The sequence below is a fragment of the Aethalodelphis obliquidens genome, unplaced genomic scaffold (genome assembly GCF_003676395.1).
Source record: "Aethalodelphis obliquidens isolate GAN/ISIS:26980383/991018 unplaced genomic scaffold, ASM367639v1 scaffold10, whole genome shotgun sequence".
Classification (NCBI taxonomy): domain Eukaryota; kingdom Metazoa; phylum Chordata; class Mammalia; order Artiodactyla; family Delphinidae; genus Aethalodelphis; species Aethalodelphis obliquidens.
Window position 1 is genome coordinate 12,783,890 of NW_020837954.1, and position 23,176 is coordinate 12,807,065.

Consider the following 23,176-nt stretch of genomic DNA (forward strand, 5'->3'; position numbering starts at 1 on the left):
CTCAGCCACCAGGCAGCTTTTTAACCACCCTGGGGCCCTCGCCCAAGTCTTGGAGCAAATGGAAACAATTAAGCTTTTTGCAGAAAAAAAAAGAAAAATTATCCAGGTGATCCCCATGACCAGAGCATTTTTAATGACAGTTAATATGAAAAAGCAGTTGACATTTCTCTCTCTCTGTTCTAACATACCAATATCTTTACTTACACAGTTATTTATATAACACTTGCCTGTACCACACAAAGATAGGAATGAAATCTTACCCTTAGTCTACCGCATTCTCCTTCTTTGGAAAGTCTCAGGAGGAACATTTCAGGAAGGAATAATTAGAAAAATGTTATAACTCACATTCTTGGGCTTACTATGAATCATTTCAAATGGTAAAACTCTAATTGTGACTTCTTATTTGTTCCATAGGTTAAAAAAAAATCATGAGCTAAAATAGGACAGAAATCACGTACAATTCTTTCTGGGCAGTGGCTATGCAGTTTGTTAAAGTTCTTAGGCATGAGCATTGGGCAAAGGCAGTAATACAATGACCCAGCACCCTCCCTGGGGCTTGTTGTGGGGGAGTGTAGCAAACAAGCCTTGTTTGTAGAGTGACAGAGGACTGCTATCTGCTTGCTATGCGAGAACATCATTTACCCAGATTAGACTAACAGTAACGAATTGGGGCTGTTTCCAACTCCGCAGTGTCACAGGCTGGATTTAACAGATGAGCTGTGTCATTTGCTAATGAGTTGCCTTCATTAGAGCGTTTGGCAGAGGAATTTTGGGTGTCACTCGATGGTCTGAATAAAAAGTTGCATGCACTTAGGTCTTAGGTAAAAAAATAATTAGGATAGACTGTTCTTTCATTTCGCTAAAAAATAATCCTAAAACATGATTTTAAAGCCTAAAAAAAGTTCTTGAGCTAGAAAAGTTGCCTAGGAAAAAATAAAATGCTTGAAACAAGATATTATGTAGAATACGTATAATTAGAGTATGTCAGTAAAATGTGTGAAGGACGGTAATGAGAAGAAAGGACTTAAAAGTGTGGGAAGAGAACATGTAAGAGACCTGCTAAAGTAGTTACCTCTGGTCAGAGAACTTTGTATGGTGGTCAGTGGGTGAAAGGAAATTTCTTTTTTGACTGTTTGAATAGTTAGCCTTTAAAGACTATATAGTACCTTAAAATATTTTTAAAAATAACTTTCAACATGTTAATCAAGCGTTCTTAGTATCTGTAGTGTTTGCTTTATTATTATTATTATTATTCACTCTGAGCTTACCGCAAATCAATTTTTTCACGTTGTTGGATTACAAATAAGCGAAAAAAATAAATACATAAAACCCCATGCGAAAGCAGTTGGGATGGGGAGGGCTGAGGGAGATTAAAACAAAGCACTTCATTGCTCTGACTTTTACTCATTCCTTTCTTATATTCTACATTCTAAACCTCATAGAATCTCTCTGCAGACTTCATAATTTCAGTTTTACCCAACTCATCCACCTTACAATTATGAATATATGGACATAATTAACTGAATCACTTTGAGAGAAGAAAAAAAATACCCTAGTTAAGGCTAATTGGATGAATCATGAATGCCTGGAAGAATGCATTTCAATAAGGTGAAAAACTTTGGATAAAAATTTAATGAAGTTTCCGATTGCATTTGACCACAGAGAACATTGATAAACATTCATTCCATGCAGATTATTAAATTGTATTGATTTAGAAACTCAAAGTCGCAACAACGCCATTGCCTCCAGAGGAGACCTGATTGCACTTATATGTCACATTCATAAAAAACATGATGCACTAATTGGGAGTCTCCCGCCATCTGCACACTGCTTCCAGGCGCACATGAAATGATCAATGGGAAAGCAGGGTCAGTCCAGGCAGACTGTGAGTGAAATTAAAATAATAAAATGTCTAAACATTTAACTGCAAATAGGAAATCTTTATACCCACCCACACCCTATTCTGTAGCATAAAGCTAAGGCACAATTATTCATATACCTCAAGTAATTTGCAGGCTCCATACAAAATCTCATTTAAAATAAGAAATTGCTATTTCTGCACATTTATTCTACCAAATGCCAGCTAATTGCTGCAATGGCCATTATAAAGAATAATTTTCGCTTAGTGAAAAAAAAAAAGGAATGAAGAGAACATTTTCTGGTTTTGTTCCACTGCGAAGGCTCTATTCAGTGAATACTGAATGCACGGCGTTTCACTGCTACATTTATTATGCTGAGAGGTCAAGTATTACACAGCATCTTGTATTACGCTTTGCATGCTAAGTATTTCACTTCACAAATTGACCCTCCGGTGTACTTACTACATAATGCTTTAAAAACCCAGCTAAAACGCAGGACAATTAGCAATACTTTCACTCCCGGTTAACAATGGGAACACCAATGTAGGTGATTGCATTTACAGTGTAGTTTTCTTCACAAAACATTTTTGACACATTAAGGTACTTTGGAATTGTGCAGTACCAGTCCTCTCTTGTGAATGGCTTTCCAGCATTTGCAGAGAGAAACAGTTACTGTATGTTAACGCTTAATTGAAAAGAATTCAGCCACGGCCTATGAAGCACCAATTAGGGTGATATTATATCATAAAAAGCTGTAATATCCATTTTCAGACTTGTGCATCAGCCAATACAAAGTAGGACACAATTAAAAAGGTATACAGTTTAAACTCTTGAAACTGTTAAATTTAATTAGGAGTTCAGCATGGGGGGAAGAAAGTGGGGGCATGGTACAGAGAAAAGGAAGTTTGATGCAGAGCTGGAGGACCCGAACACGCTAGACACACAGGAGGACCACGGAAGATGGTCTTTCCTATTTAAAACACCTTTCGTTTGTAAGTAGAAGGTCTTTGCTTTGCCCCAGCGACCAGTTTCTGAGGTCCGATGAATATTCATGCTGGTCATCAGGAAGTGCTGCTTTCCAGTAATTCTGGTGTCTTGCCGATGCCTGCGAGGGAGAGAGGCAAAACCCGCTCTGGGCCAGGGAAGTGGAAACACGGTATTGATGGTCTCTTGCCCACACAGATCAAACACAATTAAAAGGGAGTTAACCGCATTGCTTTTCACGAAGAAAGTCACAGATAATTGTGAAATAAAACGGACATGGCCGGATTGGTATAAGTGTCTTGGCAGGCTTGGCTCCAAATGTAATGTTTAAATACAGGAACCTGCATGAAATCCCACTTTGAGGTGACAGCCGGCAGGTAATTATCAGTAAAACAACATTATCAAAGTTCTCGTGCATAGCATGTTTGACTGACTGGAGTGCTTCTCCTTACAAATCCCACTAATATCCATTTCAATCTGCTTTAATATGTTCACAAGCTGGGGCTTATTCTGAATTCCACTGGGTAAATGAGGACAGCACACTGAATTTGCATCCTATACATATTTCTTTCCTTTATAGTGGGTTCCAGAGTAATTTTTAAAGGGAACTGCTAACATCCGGAATCCAAAAAAATTCCTCCCCTGTAACTAGAATGAAAATAGAAAGCAGCTCACTTATCTATTTATTCCATTTGAAGCTATACAACAGGTCTATGAAAATGGTCTTTATTATGTCTGAAAAAGAAAAAAGTTATTTTCATAATTTATCAGTGATAATGCAATTTTCTAAGGTTTAAAGGTGTTGAAATGAAAAGTTAATTTATTACTTTTTTAAGTTTGCGTTTGAAAAATACAAGTGAAAAAGTCCTCATCTCTGATTTGAGAGGGTCTCTCTTCAATCCACGAAGTTACTCCAGGCCTTTTTAAAGTTCCACCTCTTTCCCGTCCAACAAATAAGCAGACCTGAAGTGACATTTTATTGATGAGATAAGTTTGGGATGATCTAAAACTAGATATTCCATGTTCTCTTCTTTCTCAACCAGCTCTTCATGACCTTTAAAAAATCAGCAAACAGAAAAGAGGTGTCTCATTAGAAATCCAAGGATACCTCCCCCTCCCAAACCCACTGTCAGTTCCAGATAATTCAGAAGACACAGTATTGGATACTGGAGCAATATCTGGTACTCACCTTGGTTTCTAATGCTTTGAATTAAATTAAGACATTAATAAAATAGTGATAGGTGTTGTGGAAGTCTGCAGTAAGGTGACATTAAATTGTACAAGCTAGTTTTGCTTTATTGGTTGTACATGTAACAAGAGACATATTTTTACCAGAAGATACTGCCTTTGAAAGCTGGGTCAGTCAGCAGATTCTAAGGTAGTACTAGTATGAAGATGTTTTCTCTTTTAATGAAAATGGAACCAAAATGATGAATGTGATTAACATAAGAGGAGTTTTAAGGGATATGATAATGCTCAAGCAATTGCATAGCAATTATACACTGAACAATCTAGATTCTAGACCTTTCTATCCAACCCATCTTCTGTGTTAGATCCCCCTTCCTAAGTGAACAAGACTGGGAGGTTCAGTTTGTTTTACTGACAATTCAGTAGTTTGTTGTATTAAGATTCTTCTGAGATGACAAGAGATTTTACAAATGTTTTCCTAAGCTCATTTCTGACTAACGGTATTTCTGAAATTCTCACCTTCTGAGGGGGCTGAAAGAATTAATCATCCCATGTGGTCTGGAACTGATTTGATGATGAAGATTGCTGCTGAGGTATTGAAGATCTATTTTTATTTTTTTCTTCAGGAAGAGAAATGTCTCTTCCTCCACTAATCAGTTCTATCAAAAAGATACCAAATGGTTTAGGCATCTGTACCTCACTTTTCCTTTCATTGTAGTGTTTTATCTTCTTTGTACCCAGAGTTCACTCCGTCCTACTGCTCAAGAAATAATCAAATTTTCATTCACTATAAATACCCATCGATACTATAGAAGTAGTAGAAGAAGTAGAACTATACCAGTTAACTTGGAGACATCTTCCTGAGGCATTTCCCAGTGAAAGGGGTATATAATATGATCTATTTTTCAAAAAACATGGCCCCCAAAACCCATTCATGGGAATTTATATATATTATTGTGTACATATATATGCTTACACAGGATTATATGAACATAGATTAAAAATATGCAAAGATAGAAGCTAGTTTGATAACAAGGATTGTGGTACAGGTGGGGGTAGAAGGAAAAGAGATGAGGAGGGAGGAAGTTTGCAAAAGGAGACTCGAGGAAGCTGCTGAACCTGGTTGCAGCCTGGAAATTTTAGTAATAATACAGGAGTCTTGCTGTAGCTACTAAGTGACTGCTTTTCTTTAATTGCAGACTTTGTTACCTCTGCAGACCATTTTCAGCCTCTTGTCAACCATATTGGAAACAGAGATACCTTAAAACAGCTATTTTTAAAAATTGTTAAAAAACTATTTTCAAAAATTTGAAGCTTCCATTCTTAAGTGCAGATATTTAGGTGTCTCTCAAGGTTGCCCAACATTTCAAAGTAGTGTAGATGCCAGAAAAGGAACTCAGAGATTTCTGATTTCCATCACTTAGCCCTTACTATTGGCCTAAACTTCCACAGCCCAAGTGGTGAGATGGAGGGAACACATGACTGAGACTAGTATCAGCTCCTCAAGCACAGCTTAGTGACCTGAGGCCACTTTCTCTCCCTACAGCCTGGTGTTCTCATGTATTCTCTAATATATGACCTCAGAAAAGCATATTCTTGTACTTAATAGCACTTCTAAAAATTTGTAGTTATATTCTTACATGTTTGATTATTTGTTTAATTGATTGTGCCCTCCACTAAAACAATCTCTATACAGATAGGACAATATATATTACCCCAACACCCAGCATAGTAGCTGACACATTTCATAAAAGTTTACTGATTTAATTGTTGAGTGAACACATAAAATGAGGAAAGTGATCTCAAGGTATCCCCCCAACTTTTATAGTGTATGATCCTCTAAATGCAAGAGACTTTGATTTTTAATATTAGGCCATAACTCTGTCATTCTGTCCAAACATCACCTAGTAGATTAAGTGCCTAAGTGAGCTTGGCTCTGTCCTGCATAGTTGCTCTGAAAAAAAAGAAAAAATTAGACCTATTCACCATAGACCCAATCTCTGTCGGGGTCTGCAAGATGCCATTTTATCCACAGCTTTGCATCTTAGCAGAACTACAATTCATACAAGATAGATATTTGTTGTGTGTCCTAAAAAATCTTCAGCCTCCCTTGCTATTTTGTTTCTGGATCTTAAAATCCTAACAGTAATCAAAGAATTACTAGAAGGAAGGAATTCATAGAAGGAAGAGGACTTAGAATTGTCTAGTTTGGTGATTTTCAAACTACATTTTAGCAGTGAGACCCTATTTTTCAAAAAGAAATTGTCTACAGAAACTCAGTATTTCTATGTGTTAATTTATATCTATGTAAATAGATATAAATTTTGGAATGAAGGAAGAGAGAGAGAGAGAAAGAAAGAGAGAGAGGGAAAGGAAGGAAGGAAAAGAGGAAGGAAGGGAAAAAAATGCTCTGTCCAGGTTGAAGTGAGAGAGGGAACTGCAGAGCCCTCCCCTGCAGCTTTGCCTCCACCTTCACGTTTGGGCTGCTGTTCCACGACCCTCTCTGCCCTCTCCACCTGCCCTGCTGGTCCATAATGACCCTTAGGTACCATTAAGACCAGACGTTACAAATAGTTTGAAAGTCACCAGTTTGAACGAACATCTCCTTTTAACAAATAAGGAAACTAAGACTTGATGACCAAGTCACATTCCTCTTTAGTGTTCCAGATCCTTCCTTCTAAAAGTAAACCCATTTTTTTGTTTGTTAGTAGGTTACTCTGTATAGTTTTCTCCAAGGTAATTTTATATGACTCCAGATCATCATTGCTCAGCATATTCTTCCTTTACTTAAACCACCATAATTTAATTTTACTCATATAATTTTTAGTTCAATGAAACAATTTTTGAAAATATAAAAACCTCATACACACTGCTTTCCTGTTAGAAAAATATAAAATTTGTTTTAAAATAAAAAATAATATTGACCATTATAATCACAAGTCTAAATTTGTCTCATGTTTATTATGAAGATACAGAGAATGAAAAGAATTAACATTGTCAAATGAAACAAAGATCCCCTTATCCAAATGCAGAGGATGTAGATATGGTTCCTTAACATAAAGCAAAAGCAATGTCTACCCAAGCACAGACGTGAAGTTATTGATCTGGAATTGGCACAATGACAACTACTCTCAAATATTCTCCTTCCCAATTAAGGTGTCTCTCTTGAACTGATTGAAAGCTGTTTGATAAGTATACTTTTTTCAAGATGGTGTGCTCAGTTGGGGGTCTTTTTATTAAACTGAAATTCCATCATTAGCTTCGACTAGCACCAGCTGCTGTATAAATTCTGTATTGATGTAGACCTCCACTGGTATTCCAAATATTGCAGGTGAATCTCTGACTCCAAAATCCTCAGTCATGCAGTATGAATAATTAACATCTGATAAATGCGGAATAGAAAGAGCTCTCATTAGAAGACACAGTAGTAGGTTCATAATCCCATCTCAGCTCCTCCGAACACTGAACCAAACAGGACTTTAGGTGTGGCATTTCAATGTCTCTCCACTTCCTAATATTTCCCTATGCCTGATCAGAACTTAGGACACAAGATGATATGTTTTAATTTTGCAGCAAAGTTAAAGACAGAATCCAAGATTTAGAACGGTCCAACTAATGTTTACTTGAGCATTCTAATTGCAGACAAATTCCCAAGGATTTGGGGCTCATACCAGCTATAATTGTTCACCCTTCTAAATAGTTTACAATTCATCATTACTTTAACGCAAAAGAGAAACTTTTGTATTCATGAATCTAATATTATATCTATGAGATAGATGGTAATTAAGCAGCACAAAAGAGTTTTAGGAAAAGTTCCTTGTAATGTTGAATTTTTAAAAATATCTACTTTATATACCAGCTGTGCCTAGTAAGACTTTTCCTAAAAATAGTTGGTATGTTCAGGAGATAAGTTTTAGATCATGATAAACTTGAATCCATGAAATAATAAAATATATTAAAATGAAACATGCCATCACAGTACAGTGGCTGAGAGCAGAATGTTCTGGAGTTCAATTTCTGAGCCTCAGTTTCCTCATCAATAAAATGGGAATAATATTAATATCAGCCTCATGGGGTTACTTCAAGCACTGAGAGAGTACATGCATGGTAGTTAGCATCACAGTATATTCATGACTATGGGATTCATGCACAGGAAACATAATTAGTAAAATAAAGTTGAAAAAAGTTTAGATCTAATATGGATGGACAGAGGACTTACAAACCAAATAATTTTAAGTACCAATCCATAACTTGTGGGGGTTTTTGATGTCTAATTTCTTTTTTCTTTTTACTGAAATATACTTCATTTACAATATTAGTTTCAGATGTACTGCATAGTGATTCAGTATTTTTATAGATTATACTCTATTAAAAGTTATTACAAGATAATGGCTATAATTCCCTGCACTGTACAATATATCCTTGTTGCTATAATTTGTGTTTTACTAGCTGATCATTCTGAGAGTAAACAGTAAAATAAATTGCATTACTATTATTCACCGAACACCTGCCATAACTTGTAACTCCCCCTCAGCGGATGAATATTTGGTGATAATTACCTCTTAGTTAGTCAGTGGTAAGGATGACTGCATACCCAGATAATCAAAAAACTTATTTTCAGACCATAAGTTCATATTAGCATGAAGCCAACATGGCGGGGGGAAAGCTTTTTAAAGTTCTTTCTAATTTACTTCTACTATACTCGTAGCTGAAACACAATAAAAACAGATTAGACTCAGGAAGAACAAGAAAACTAGGTAAAGGGATCAGTTGCTTCACAGGAAGAGCATCTGCCCAAGAATGAAGTCAGTGCCTTTCTTTTAGTGAATCTTCTTCCTAACAGCACCTTGGCTTCTGACGACCTCCTTCGTTGTGACTAGTCACTGGAAGCAGCAGGCAAGCACCATTCCTGGACTTGGCACAGAAGCAGCGGACAGGTAGGGATTTTGTCCACATGTGTCACCAGATCTCTTCAGGAGTAACTTATATCATGTCTCTTGTCATGGCCAGGAATGGAAGGACCAACACAATTAAAGGAATAATAATAGCACTCACTAAATGTTTTTTGTTGCTATTAGTGTTATTTTTATCTTCGGTGGGAATGAGGCAGACAAGGGAGGATTTGTTCCTAGAATCTAGAATGGGCTCTCTCGTGTCAGGGAGGGCGGCACTCATAGGACACCTGCAGCAGAGGGTGGTAAGAGGAGGCCCAGACCCATGAGCACAGTACCTGAAGCTGATGATGACAGACAGGCAGCAGATGGTGTCTGGGAGGGCTGACAGCCACGGTCGGGGCCTGTGCTTTCCAAACACAACTCCAGGCTGACAGGAGAACCGGTGAGCTCTTCAAACCAGTGCCAACGGTCACCCCTGCTAATAAAGGGCAGGAGTAGTCTGGGACCTGAGGCTGGGAGACAGAAAGGTGACATGGGAAAGGTAGGTCAAGAGAGAAAGGGGAGAGGAAGTTAAAGGTCAAGCAGGTGGTGGTTACAGTACATTTCTGACAGCAGCCACTTGGTATTATGCACTGGAAGAGAGAAGTAGGTTACAACAGAGACTTTTAGAGGGAATGAGCAGGCTACACATGTGGTCCAGGTGAGCGCTGGGTGTCCCAGCCAGTCCCCACTGATCTCTTCCCCCTAAGTCTATGTAATAAATGTCCTTTGGTCCTGATCCTTTACATGTGATTGCCCTAGACACACTTGGAGGTCCATCCATGATGTAGTTTTAACAGTTTCTGTCTGATTCTGGTGAATCTTAAGAATGCCTGCCTGCATGGGTATTTCTCGCTCAGACTGTAAACTTTTAGAATGTAGGGATCAAATCTATACAATCCCCTCTGAACAGTGTGTAACACTATAGACAAATAGATGATTAATATTTTTAAGATGAAGGAAGATGATGCTACTAACAAAATATAAAAGATAAATGAGATTCATAAAGCCCCCTTTTTCTGGTGATAATATCAACAGGACTTGAAAAGATAGTACTTTTCAAGTACTAAAAAGATAGTCCCGTGAGAAAACAGCAGTATCACTTCCAATCCTTAATATGAAACTAGCTTTCTATTCCCCTTAAAATGTTCACTGTTGTAATCCCACTTCTAGAAGCCTAGTGTAGAGAAATAGTCAGCAATATGAACAAAGATTTGTTTGTAAACACATGAGCACCTAGATGCTAACTACAGAAAAATGGCCAAGTGAAGCTTGGTACATCTGTAAGATGGGAATATCTAGCAGTCATCAAAAATCATAGTTAGTAATAATAACAGAAAAATGCTCACATTAAAATAGCGAGTAAAAAGAGTACATACAGTATGTTTTCAACTGTGTTTTTCTAAAGCATAGAAATATTGGAGAGAAATACACCAAAATGCTAAAAAAAAGAAAAGAAAAGAAAAAGTAGAGAATTCCCTGGTAGTCCAGTAGTTAGGACATGGCACGTTCACTGCCGGGACCTGGCTTCAATCTCTGGTTGGGGGTCTAAGATCCCACAAGCCACCTGGCGCAGCCAAAAAAAAAAAAGTAGGAGACTGAGAGGAGAGGAGGTGACAGCAGAGGAATGGCTTGAAGGCAAGCAGTGAGGAAACAGATACTAGGTAAAGGGAAACTAAATTTTTTAACACCTACTCTGTGCTGATCCAGCTTTAGAGTCACATGTCTTGCCACTCAATGGACATCCCACAGCTTCTTTGAACCTCAAATTCAATATGTTCAAAGACGTACTCATCTTCCCCCCAAACTACTCTAGTTTCATGTGCTCTATGTTGGTAAACGGCACCACCACCAAAGCCAGAAACATCTGAACCAGGTCTTTCCTCTCTCCCTCACCCCCAAAGCGCTCTCCCTTGCCCCCTATAGCACTACATTCAGTTGAGATGCTACCATCGCTCACCTCTATCCCCATCCCTCTGCTGCCCCACCACCATCTCTAATCTATCCTTTGGAATGCAGTCCAAGGAATCTTTCCAATATGCAAGTCTAGTTATGTCAGTCCTCCTTAAGACTTTTCCATGGATTTCTACTGTCCCTAAAATAAGGTCTAAACTTCTTAATGTGCTTGCAAGATCCTCTTCAAGCTTCATTTTCAACACGTCCCCTTCTGCACACCACAGCCTAGCCATACTTCCTGCTCTTCCTCTACTGTAGGTGCTCTCTTTTCTCTCTGGGTGTTTGCAGTGCTTGAAACACCATCTCCTAGCTTTCTGGTTAGATCATTCCAAACCTTTAGATCTCAGCTTATAATCACTTCCCCAAGTTCATTAACATCCTTCTTACGGGCATCCATGTATTGTAAATGCTCTCAGAACTGACCTCCACGTAACCAACTCACTTGATACACATCGTTTCCCCTGTAAAACATAGTGACTATAGCCCCGGCCTCACCACTGATCAAACATGGTAAACTACTCTCTAGTACACCCGTCTAACTCCGCTGCCACTAGTTGAATTGAATTGTATGCCTAACAAGAGCCAGATGTGTTTGTTCCAAACTTATATCTGTTTTATTTGTTGTTATATTATTCAACAAAATATTATGTAAATTCATAAAATATGAGTACAGAAGGAAAGTTGTTTTTCTATGAAAAATAATGTAGAAAGACACAAATGTGAGATGCTAAAAACTGCTGTCACTTTATATGTGCATGTAAAAGCTGTAAATGAGAAAAATCATAAATCTAAACAGACTCTCAGATAGATTTTCAGATATTTAAGTTCTTTTTTTATTTTTATTTTATATTGGAGTATAGTTGGTTAACAATGTTGTCAGGTATTTAAGTTCTTGTCCCAATTTAAAGAAACTAAAACTGGAAATCAAAATATATATGTTATGGGAGTAGTTTATGCCAGGAAGATGAGCTGGGACTTCAGTTATTGGACATATACCTAAAGAAAAGTCCTTAGCCCTATTTCAAAAGGTTGGCAAAAATAAGGTACATTTACGTGCTTTTTTAAAATTGAGGTGAAATCCACATAATGTACGATTAACCATTTTAAAGTGTGCAATTCAGTGACAGTGCATTCACAATGCTGTACAACCACCACCTCTCTCTCGTTTCAAAACTTTCTCATCACCCCAGAAAAACCCTGTACCCTTTCAGTAATCACTCCCTGATCCCCCTCTCCTGTCCCCTGGCAACCTCTAATCTGCTTAAGTTGAAATAGAACATTTAATGCACGTAGATAATATTTTTTATAATTCTCTACTTTACTGATTTGTTGGATTCATCTATTAACTATTGATCCAACTCAAGGTGGACAAATGTGCTTTCCTTACAGTTCTGTATTAGTATTTATTTAGCCGCCTGTCCCCACTCCCCAGGCACTGAGTGCTTGGCAGGCGGTATCCACGTTTGAGCTGTTCTCCATGGGTCTGCAGCACCTGACACAATGTCTGGCACAATACGTACTCCAGATGTGTGGGGCTAATTCACATTACCAAGAAGTTACTTAATTTGTCCAAGAACATATAGCTGGTACATGGTGAGTCACAATTTAAGCCTAAGTCTCTCACAGAGCACCAAGCAGAAAATGGGGCCTGTTTGGGAGGCGAATTTAGACAGCAATCATGCTAGAGCTGATACTGAGGAGGGCTTACCATGTGCCCAGTGTTGTTCTAAACCCTTTCCAGGTATTACATTGTCTAACTCTCCAACAACCCTACAAGATAAATAGTACCATTAGCCCAGAAATTCTGGAGTGGGAGACAGAGAGGCCTAAGCCCAATCCAAGAGTCACAGAAAACTAGAGGACGCTTGTGAGTACAGGAGTAGTTTAGTCAAAGGCTAGGAAAGGACCATCATTTTATCACTTTAGTAACAAGTTTTAGGACTAGTTTTAGGGAAGAAGAAGTTAGGTAAGACGGCTGAGATGGAGCCTTCTCTAGAGTTTGCCCTCACACACACATATACACTCACACACACACACACACACATGCACAGGTCTTGGGTTGTGTCTCACATGTGCTTGGTTAAATAATTCTTGTGGAAGATGCCACTTTTATGCTTTTTGCTCTGTTGAGCACCACTGCATCTTGCTGGTACAGTCACATCTACTGTACACTGGAGGATAGAATTAGGGATGATTGTCTCCTTTTTGCTTATGCATATTCTCTAGTTTTCTGTAACACATATATATTGGTCATGTAGTTAAAAATGAAGTAAAATTAAGCAAGGATAAATATTCTTCAATCAGAGTTGGTACCCAGTGCCCTGATGGCTCAGTCCTCCTGAAACGTTCACCCTTCTTGAGCATAGGATGGAAGTGCTAAAAGGGAACCAGGAAACCTCTGGTCCCATCTGTTCTTTTGCTCTCCCTGCTTTATCTCTCAGCAGATGGATACACTCAACACCTCATGAAAGATTCCTCTGTGCATCAAAGACTCCAACCTGTAATGTTAAATAGTAATAACAATAACAACAGCAACAACAACAATAATAATGCGTCTGAGGCTTGTACAAAATAAATAGGTTGGTTGTTGAATGAGTATTGACACAAAATAGAAGGCTTTAAACAAAATGTTTCCATTATCCATTTTTCAATGTGATGCCACATAAATAAATTATACTCTAAAAATCCCACTTGTCACCATATACAAAAATAAACTAAAAATGGATTAAATACCTAAATGTAAGACCTGAAACCATAAAGCTCCTAGAAGAGAACATAAGTGGAACACTCTTTGACATAAATCGTAGCAATATTTTTTTGGCTCTGTCTCCTCAGTCAAGGGACAGAAAAGCAAAAATAAACAAATGGGACCTAATGAAACCTAAAAGCTTTTGCACAGCAAAGGGAATCATTGACAGAACAAAAAGACAGCCTACAGAATGGGAGAAAACATTTGTAAATGATATGACTAACAAGGGGTTAATATACAAAATACATAAACGGCTCATAGAACTCAGTGTTAAAAAAAAAATTTTTAAATGGGCAGAAGACCTGAATAAACATTTTTCAGGTTTTTTCATTTTTTGAAACATTTTTCATTTTTCTTGAAACATTTTTCAAGAAGACATACAGATGGCCAATAGGCACATGAAAAGATGCTCAACATTGCTAATTATTAGAGAAATGCAAATCAGAACAAAAATATCACCTAACACCTGTAAGAACGGCTATCATCAAAAAATCTACAGATAACAAATGTCAGAGAGGATGTGAAGAAAAGGGAACCCTCCTACACTGTTGGTGGGAATGTAAATTGGCGCAGCTACTATGGAGAACAGTACGGAGGTTCCTCAAAACACAAAAAAGAGCTACCATATGATCCAGCAATTCTACTCCTGGGTATATATCTGGAAAAAATGAAAACTCTAATTTGAAAAGATACATGCACCCCAATATTCATAGCAGCACTATTTACAATAGCCAAGATATAGAAGCAACCCAAATTCTCATCAACAGATGAATGGATAAAGAAGATGTGGTATATGTACTTGCAATAGACTATTACTCTGCCATAAAAAAAAATGAAATTCTGCCATTTGCAACAACATGGAGGGACCTAGAGAATATTATGCTTAGTGAAATAAGTTAGATAGAGAAAAACAAATATTGTTTGATATCACATCTATGTGGAATCTAAAAAATAATACAAACGAATGTATATGCAAAACAGAAACAGACACACAGATATAGAAAACAAGCTAATGTTTACCAAAGAGGAGAGGGAAGGGGGAGGGACAAATTAGAGGTATGGGATTAAGATATACAAACTAGTATGTATAAAATAGATAAGCAACAAGGATATATTGTATAGCACAGGGGATTACACCTATTATCTTGTAATAACTTTTAATGGAGTATAATTTTAAAATACTGAATCACTATGCTATACATCTGAAACTAACATATATTTTAAATCAACTATACTTCAATTTTTTTAAATCCCATTTTTAGACACAAAAGATTTTAGTAAGCTTTCTTCTAAAAGCACATGGAGTTGGGTTTGTTTTTTTTCTTTCTTTCCCAAACCATATAAGAACAATACTCTTGTGCATATAAATCCTGTGAACCGAGTAGGTATTAACATTTTTAGGGTCTGAATTAAAATATCTCTATAATAAATGACTTCCTGTAATGTCTCTTTATGTCTTGGCCGTCATCTTCATCATCATCGCTACAAACATCTAGACTGGACTTGAAGTTTACAAATCATTGCTATACACAGTATCTCTCTCCATAGTTCACCATCTCTCCTTCCATTCATCGGTGTATTTAATTGCTCCCCCGCCCCCGGCCCCGACCCATATCATTTAATCTCTCAGTTGGTCTCAGATCAGTCCTGTGGTAAAGGATCTGAAAAATCCTGGTGACTTGGGAACAATGATTATGGTCACTTCATCTCTCCACTATCCCCATTTTTATTGAGAAGGAAACTGAGGTTCATGGAGGCTGAAAGGACTTGCTTAGGATCTCACAGCTGGCTCAGGTGCAGAGCCAGGCCTCAATCTCAGATCTGACAGCTCTACATCCGTTGTTCTTTATTCTACCACACTGCTGTTCATCTCCTTGGTTGCTGGATTTTAATAGTGGTGGAATTTGGCTTGACCTAGAAATTTTAAAATTAAGCCTTTGAGTAGCTACCTTTACCACAACCCCTGGAAACCAACCCAGGTGTACAAACTTAGTCTGAAAGGAACCCTCCTATCTTATTCCATATCTGCCCACCCTTTTAAATCTAGCACTAAACCTTAAGGACTTGCCTTTGAAAAATCAAAATTGGCAGAGAGAGAGAGAAAAGAAAGTAGGTTTTAGTGTTCTCTCTGTATTACAGTTGGTGGGAAGGCAACGATGTCTCTCTCCAATCACTAATGTTTAAAAACTTCTTTGAAAATATGCAGTATGAACAAAATGTTCTATAAGGAAGATGCAAGGTTAGGCCATAGAGGGTGAGGGCAGTACACAATAAAAGAACAAAGACTATGGTGCTAGACTGAAGTTCTGGATTTGGGGGTTTCAAACCTGTGAGGCATCTTGCCTCCGAGAGTAAGCACATCAGAACTACAGCATATGTCTGCCTAAGTATGTTGCGTGCAATGTTTGGGACATATTTATACTAAAAATTATTCATTGTTTACCTGAAATTAAATGTAACTGGGCATCTTGTATTTATCTAGCCACCCTACCCAGGCGCTGATCCCTAGGGCAGCCTTGGGCCAGGTGCAGAGAATGCTTGTTTGGAGACATTCCTGATACGCCAAGAGCTAGAGCTGAGCTGATATGAGACACCTGAATTAAGTCCTTGGTTGTATATATACATCTATTTTGTGTGTTTCATCATCCTTTTGGGCCCTTTGTCTTTGATTGGAAGTCTCTGCAAACTGTGCCTGAATACCATGGCGTTAATCACAAACCTCCTGAAGTATTTTCATATTGTGTGTAATAAATGCCCATATACTTAGGATTTCAAGTAAGAAATACTCACCACAATATTTAGTGAAAATTACAAAGGGAGTACAAATTAAGCATCGTTTTGTTAAAACGTATATTGTAAGTCTTATTTAATTTCCCCATGTTCTTACACGTGTGTTTGTATAACTGTCATGTCAAGACTTTCACTGATAAAGTATTTCAATTAGCTGCTAAAAGAAATACATTTACGGAGTTACAACTGATGTACATTTGGGCTAAATACCTATAATCAAAGTTGTTTCTCACCTGAGTCCCTCTTACTGATGCTATGTAACAAGTAGCCCTGATTGCTGGCAATAGCTGCTTCACGTGTTCACATTTGTGTGGGAATCGCATAAAAATGGTGAGTCACTAGTACTTTGAAAAAGAACCTGATACTAGGTTTAGGCTGAATACGTTATTATGGTCACCTTATCATATCTGGAAGCCTTGTTCCCAAGTCACCAGGATTATTCAGATCCTTTACCACAGGACTGATTTGAGACCAGCTGAGAGACTAAATGATATGGGTCGGGGCAGGGGGCGGGGGAGCGATTAAATAAACTGGTGAATGGAAGGTGCTGAGTCACCTACCTTCATGCTCACCTGCCTCCATGTTTCCAGCCTTGCCACTAGCTCCCTGGGTAACCAGGGCTTATCACTTGGGTGTAGTCTTATGGACAAAAATGGCTAAAATGAGCCGAAAATGTAGGAGCACAGCAGCAGTAGCAGCTGTAGTAGTAGTAGAAGTAATAGTGAGGAGATTCGGTGCAGAAACGTACAAGGAAGTGAAATCCCCTCACCCACCAGCAGTCTTTTCTGTCCCTGTGTGGTTTGTGTGATGCTTATATCACTCTTCAACAATCTCCTAACACTATCTTTTATTATGATGAAATTATCATCAACTTTTTTTTCTCACAAGCTATTTATTCTCTACCTCCCTTTTTCATAACCTCATAATCTCAGTTCATGGAAGTGACCAAAGAATTCTCAAGATCTAATTCTATCCTATTATTTTTTCCCCAAATCACCTTAATGTGGTGTTCTGGGAAATTTAGGGAACGCATCCTTGTCAAAGAAAAGTAGCATTTCTGCATAAGACCTTTATTTAAAAGTTAAAGAAGAACATTTCCACATTGCTCAATTTCATGACTTAAGCAGGTCAACTCAAGATATGGGCAAATCATGCCTTTCCTACAAAGCCATCACGGGAAACCTGAGGTGGCCACTCTGAACCGCCTGGCCTATAGGATGTTTAAAGAATGAAATCTACTCCATGTCTTACATATGTCCTGTTTATAAGAAATTTCATCTCTGAGAACTTTGCAGAGAACCTTCCTCCTAGCTCTCCTGAAAATAATTTCAGTAAGATAGTGGGTCTAAGAATACGGTATGAAAAACTCCGTGGTCTCTAAAAAGCCTTCTTTCTCTTGTTCAGTCTCCTTGTCCAATCCCATGTAATGATCTTTATCCCAAATTGATGCAGCTAAGCACTCCCAAATACCTCAGAGAATACAGAGCTTTGAGAAGGGGGAGTTTTATCTTACAGTGTAAATTTACTTAATATAATTTTTGAATAGACAATACATTCACATTGTTCAAAAACTAAAATGACATAAAAAGGCATGCATTGAGAAGCTGTGCTTCACCCTCTTTTCCCAGCCACCCCACTAATCCCTGATGCCCCCTAGAGGTGAGCACTTGCATTCGTTTCTCTTTGGGTCTTACAATGTTTTCATGCATATACAAGCAAACATTAATTTCCCTATGTTTCCTATCTCATTTTCCTATATTTCATATACAAAAGGCAACATATGCTATACATGTTCTGCAGCTTGCTTCTTTCATAGAGAAATATATCCTGGAGATCACTTCCTATCAATACATAGAGAGCGTTTATTAAAACCACGTAAAGTGTCCTTGTCGACAGACACTCAAAATGTTCCTTAACATCACAAACAACACTGCAGTGAACAATTGGTCTACGTGTCCTTTTGTACATATACAGATATATCTGTAGGATACATTTCCAGAAGTGGGACTTCATAGAACTTTTCTTAAATACCTCAGTCTTAACACTTATCAAAGAGTAGCCTGTACTTTAGTTTGTGCTGTCTCTTCACTATTTTATGAGCTTCTGGAAGGCATGAACTCTGTTTCATTCATCTTTGCATCCACAGCCCCTACATAGCACCTAGCATGTTAATGCTGAATACAAACTAAACTTCCTTGTGTGACTATAACCTTGAGAAGATTAAAGTAACCCTCAACTTAAAAGGCTGAAATCTAGGGTGGAAATTAAGAGGCACTTCCAAGTTTCTATTTAAGGTTAAAAATGGGACTCATAAGATACCAGGCCAAATGAAAATATTGAATAAGGAGTAGAAGTTTCAAGGATGAGGATGTCTCTTCAAATCCGGTGACTGGGACATGTCATGTAAATGTTCTGGGTTTTTTGAACACAGAGAAGCTGAATAGTAAAATGGAGAGGAAGCCTGGAGGACTCCTACCTGATGAAGATAGCCGCGAGTGACTGAGAACAGCACTTCCTTAGAAGCCTGGCCCAAGTTGGGTAAAAAAGGTTAACCACACACCTGGATAAGAATCTAAGCAGATAGGGCTTCCCTGGTGGCGCAGTGGTTGCGATTCCGCCTGCCGATGCAGGGAACACGGGTTCGTGCCCCAGTCCGGGAAGATCCCACATGCCGTGGAGCGGCTGGGCCCGTGAGCCATGGCCGCTGAGCCTGCGCGTACGGAGCCTGTGCTCCGCAAAGGGAGGGGCCACAGCAGTGAGAGGCCTGCGTACCGCAAAAGAAAAAAAATAATAATTTAAAAAATAAAATAAAATATATGAGTGGGAGTTCCCTAGTGGTCCAGTGGTTAGGAATCAGCGCTTTCACTCCTGGGGCCGGGTTCAATCCCTGGTCGCGGAATTAAGATCCCACAAGATGCCAGCTTGGCCAAAAAAAATGTACATATATATATATATATATATATGGGATTGAGGGGGCTAGGGGAAAAGAAAAGAAGTTTTTTTAACTTTATATCCTGTTTGTATTGCTTTTATAATTAAAAAGTTCACTCACAGCCAATCTATTATTTCTTAGGTTTCTATGGTATAGATTATATGGGGTTTAGTGATTATTTTTGACAGTTTGGTTATAGTGAATAACCACCACTTTAAAGATCCTCCAGAAGAGTTCGTTATGGCTGAGGGAAGAACTATGGTTGATCTCGTGGATCACAAACCCTACTGCAACTTTATGGACATGCACTCAAAACCCACCTCACGCAGAGAGGTTAACAAAATTTCCTGTGATTACAAAAATCAGTGTGTTGAGCCTTCAGACTGTTGATGAGGTTATCGATCATTTTAATATCACTCTTGACCACCCCCAAACTTACACTTGACACTTACCTGCACACATCTTTCAAGGAATGCGTTTTAGTTTTTATACTGTATTTGCAGCAAGATTTCCCATGAAGTAGACTTTAAAAATTATGAAAAAAAATTTATCACATTTTACAGGATCAGGGAGAAGTGAAGAAGAAAAGATGCTCCCATGTTACCCAAGTGTCCTGTTGCTAAAGAATAGATTGCTCAGGGCAGACTTAAACTAAGTGGTAGATTCTGATTTTAGGTTTTCGAATCCTGATCAGCAGAGCCACTCAGTTACTGTGTCTGATCCTGAAGAAAGAAAACTTGAGACAAGAAGCAAGAAAAAGAGAAAATGTCAAAGCAAGAAAAAAAAAATTGGCAATACAATTGGCAGTAGACCCAAGTACAGGTTCCCTTGAGGCAAGGCTTTAATCAAGAAGTTTGAAAGTAGCAAAATTTCATTTGGAACATCAATTTCAGAGTCACCTACCTTTTCCGAGATTTCCTGTTGCTAAAATGATGATATCTTTGGTTACTAATCTAACCAAGTTTTCCAGTGTCAAAAGTTTTAGCAATGCCTTTGTCTCTGCAACACAGAAAAAAAAAAAGTTGTGGGGTGTACAACATTAATTTTAATGCCTTATATGATTCCTCTTCTCTCTGGAATACTATTTTGTGTTTGCAAATGTAGAGAAACCTACATTCTCTTGGTACTAAGATGGTAGGTCTATACTAGAAGCTAATAGACAAACATACCAAGCAAATAGACAATTCATCTTGCTGTAATTATAACCGGGTCTTGTTTATGGAAGTAATCCAAGCCTGAAATTCATAAACAATCTTAAGAGATCTTCAGAACCAAAGCATACTTTTGAGGTTAGCCCCCAAACTTTCGAGAACTTCCATTTTACGACTGAATGCTAAAGCACAATAACCGTTGAGATAAGGAAAAGAGAGGTTAAAAGATCAGCAATTGAGGAAGAAATAACAGAAATTAAGAGAAAAATAAAGAAAGCAGTAAATGTATGAATAATCGTACCTTTATTTGCCTAATTCACTTATTACCAAGCAATTAATCCTCAATTACAAAAATGAGTGTAACTGTTTAAGAAATGTTTGCTTCCACAAAGTAAATAGGTTCTAAGCATGTTTGGTAATTTTAAATATATGTTGTTGTATTTTGTGGTTTTAAGGCACTGGCCTCCAATATTTAGACCCAGGAATCTAGAAATGAATTATCTTGTCAACTAATATTAAGTCCAAATGCACATTGCCCCAGTTTTTGAAATGATATGGGTAAAAGTATATTTTTGAGCTCAGTTAGCCAGATAACTTCCACATAAATATCCAACCAAGGTCCACAGAGTTGGGAATACCTCTCCAAATTCGTTTTGGTATACAGTGTTTTCTCCTTTGAACCACTAATCACGTTTATTATGTGCAGTTTCTATAATACAAGTCTATTTGCCCCAAAGTCTTAGCATCATAGAGCCCTCTCATCAGAATATTGGTTAGATTCCCTAGTGTGAATCACTTATCCAGTTGCTTGCCTGATTATTCCTATGTTTTTGAGATTTGTGAAATGTGGCAGATAAACAGGTTTATGCTGTGTGCAGCTTGGAGGGCAGCCAATGTCTGTCTGACTATACAGTGTGTTGACTCTCCTGTCTCAAATCTCTCTCCCATACAGAGAAGCTGTATTTTAAGACTAAAATCAATGTAAAATGCAATCCAGTAATGTCACTGCAGAAAACAGCAGGTGCTCATCCACTCATTTGTGGTGATTCTTGCAGTGAAGAAAGTTAATCAATGATTCACCCAATGGACAAAGAAACGTCACAGCGAATATTTGAAAGAGTCAAATGCGGGAAAGGAATATTCTCATCTAAAAATGTGCTCTTATTTTCGAAAGGAAAACCTTCCACAAGAAAATCAGGAATTTTGTTGAAGTGCTCTGATTGTACCTGCAGTAAGCAATAGCATGTTCCCTTCTCCCTGCTTTTCCTGTTTTATTGCTTTTGTGTTGTACTTCTAAAATAAATATCAATAAATCATTGCAGTTAGATACTCTAATATAGAGAGAAATGTACTTGACACCCTACAGTCATTACAATTGGAGGGGACTCTGATTAGGATGCTTTACTTAATTAAGTGATATCGTCTAAAGAGAGTTCTTCCCTCCATTTTCTGTTTAACAGTCTTATAAAACACCAACACAGGAAATTCATTCTGTTGTTTGCTTTCCTTATTGTAAATGGTTTCTTCTCATTCATAGTTTACAGAAGATGTTGTGTTAATGAAATGGCTAATAAGCCAAAGACTGTGGTTCAGCTATACACAGAGCCTTGTTCAAATCAGCCCAAACCACACTAGACTTGAGAACATTTTCTCTCTCAGCCCTAGAAATGTATTTTAAAATTTATTTTTACAACATCTGTAACCTAAAATTAAGATGATCCAAAGGAAATTTTTTTTCTGAGAAATCGTGCTTCATCTAGTTTATGTATGGTTCAGCAGAGACCTTAAAAATCTGTTTCTTTGGAAAAATAGAGAAAAATGGGCAAAGAATAAGCAATCCTTATGCATAAGATGCTATTTGTGAGGCACTTTAATTTTACTGAAAGAAGTCATTAAATTTGGATTGCCAATACAAATATGATTATATATGTTTTCTAAATAAAATGTTATTATGTTGCAACTGAACTCATCCATTTATTGTTTGTTTACCTAATGCTCAAACACATGTTTTATTCATAGATGTCTGGGAGAAAAAAATTTTGCTTGATAATCACACCAAGCATATTTAACAAAAGCGATTCTCCTTTTATTCGTGAACAAGTTTAAGCAGAATGATTTCATTTTTTTTTCCATTTGGTTAATTCAGACTTGCAGAATCCTCGGTATACAGCTTTTGTTTCTCCCCCTGCTGCCTTTTATGCCTTTAATGTATGCATGCCTATCCACTGATGGGAAAATATCATTTCCTGCAAGTCTTCCTTTTTCCTTCTTGACTATCCTCTCAGTTGATCGCTGGTTTTGGTTAGTTAGTTTTCACTAGTTAGTTCTGTCAAATCATGTACATGACAGACAAACTGAAGCCAAGTAAACAGTTCACTATCCTGTTGGAGATTTTAAACTCTCTTTCATTAAAGTGAATTTGAACTCTAAATATATTTACTCATTCCTTTGAAGATAAATATTTTTATTTTAAAATAAATTAAAAATTGATAGAAAGTCAAGAAAGGGAAGATTTGTTAATATCTATGGAATTGTTTTCATTAACAAATAAAACATTTTAACAAATGTTTTTACATTTAACAACTTTCCATTAAAAAGCAACATAAGTGCAAACATTCTCTTAAATGAACTCA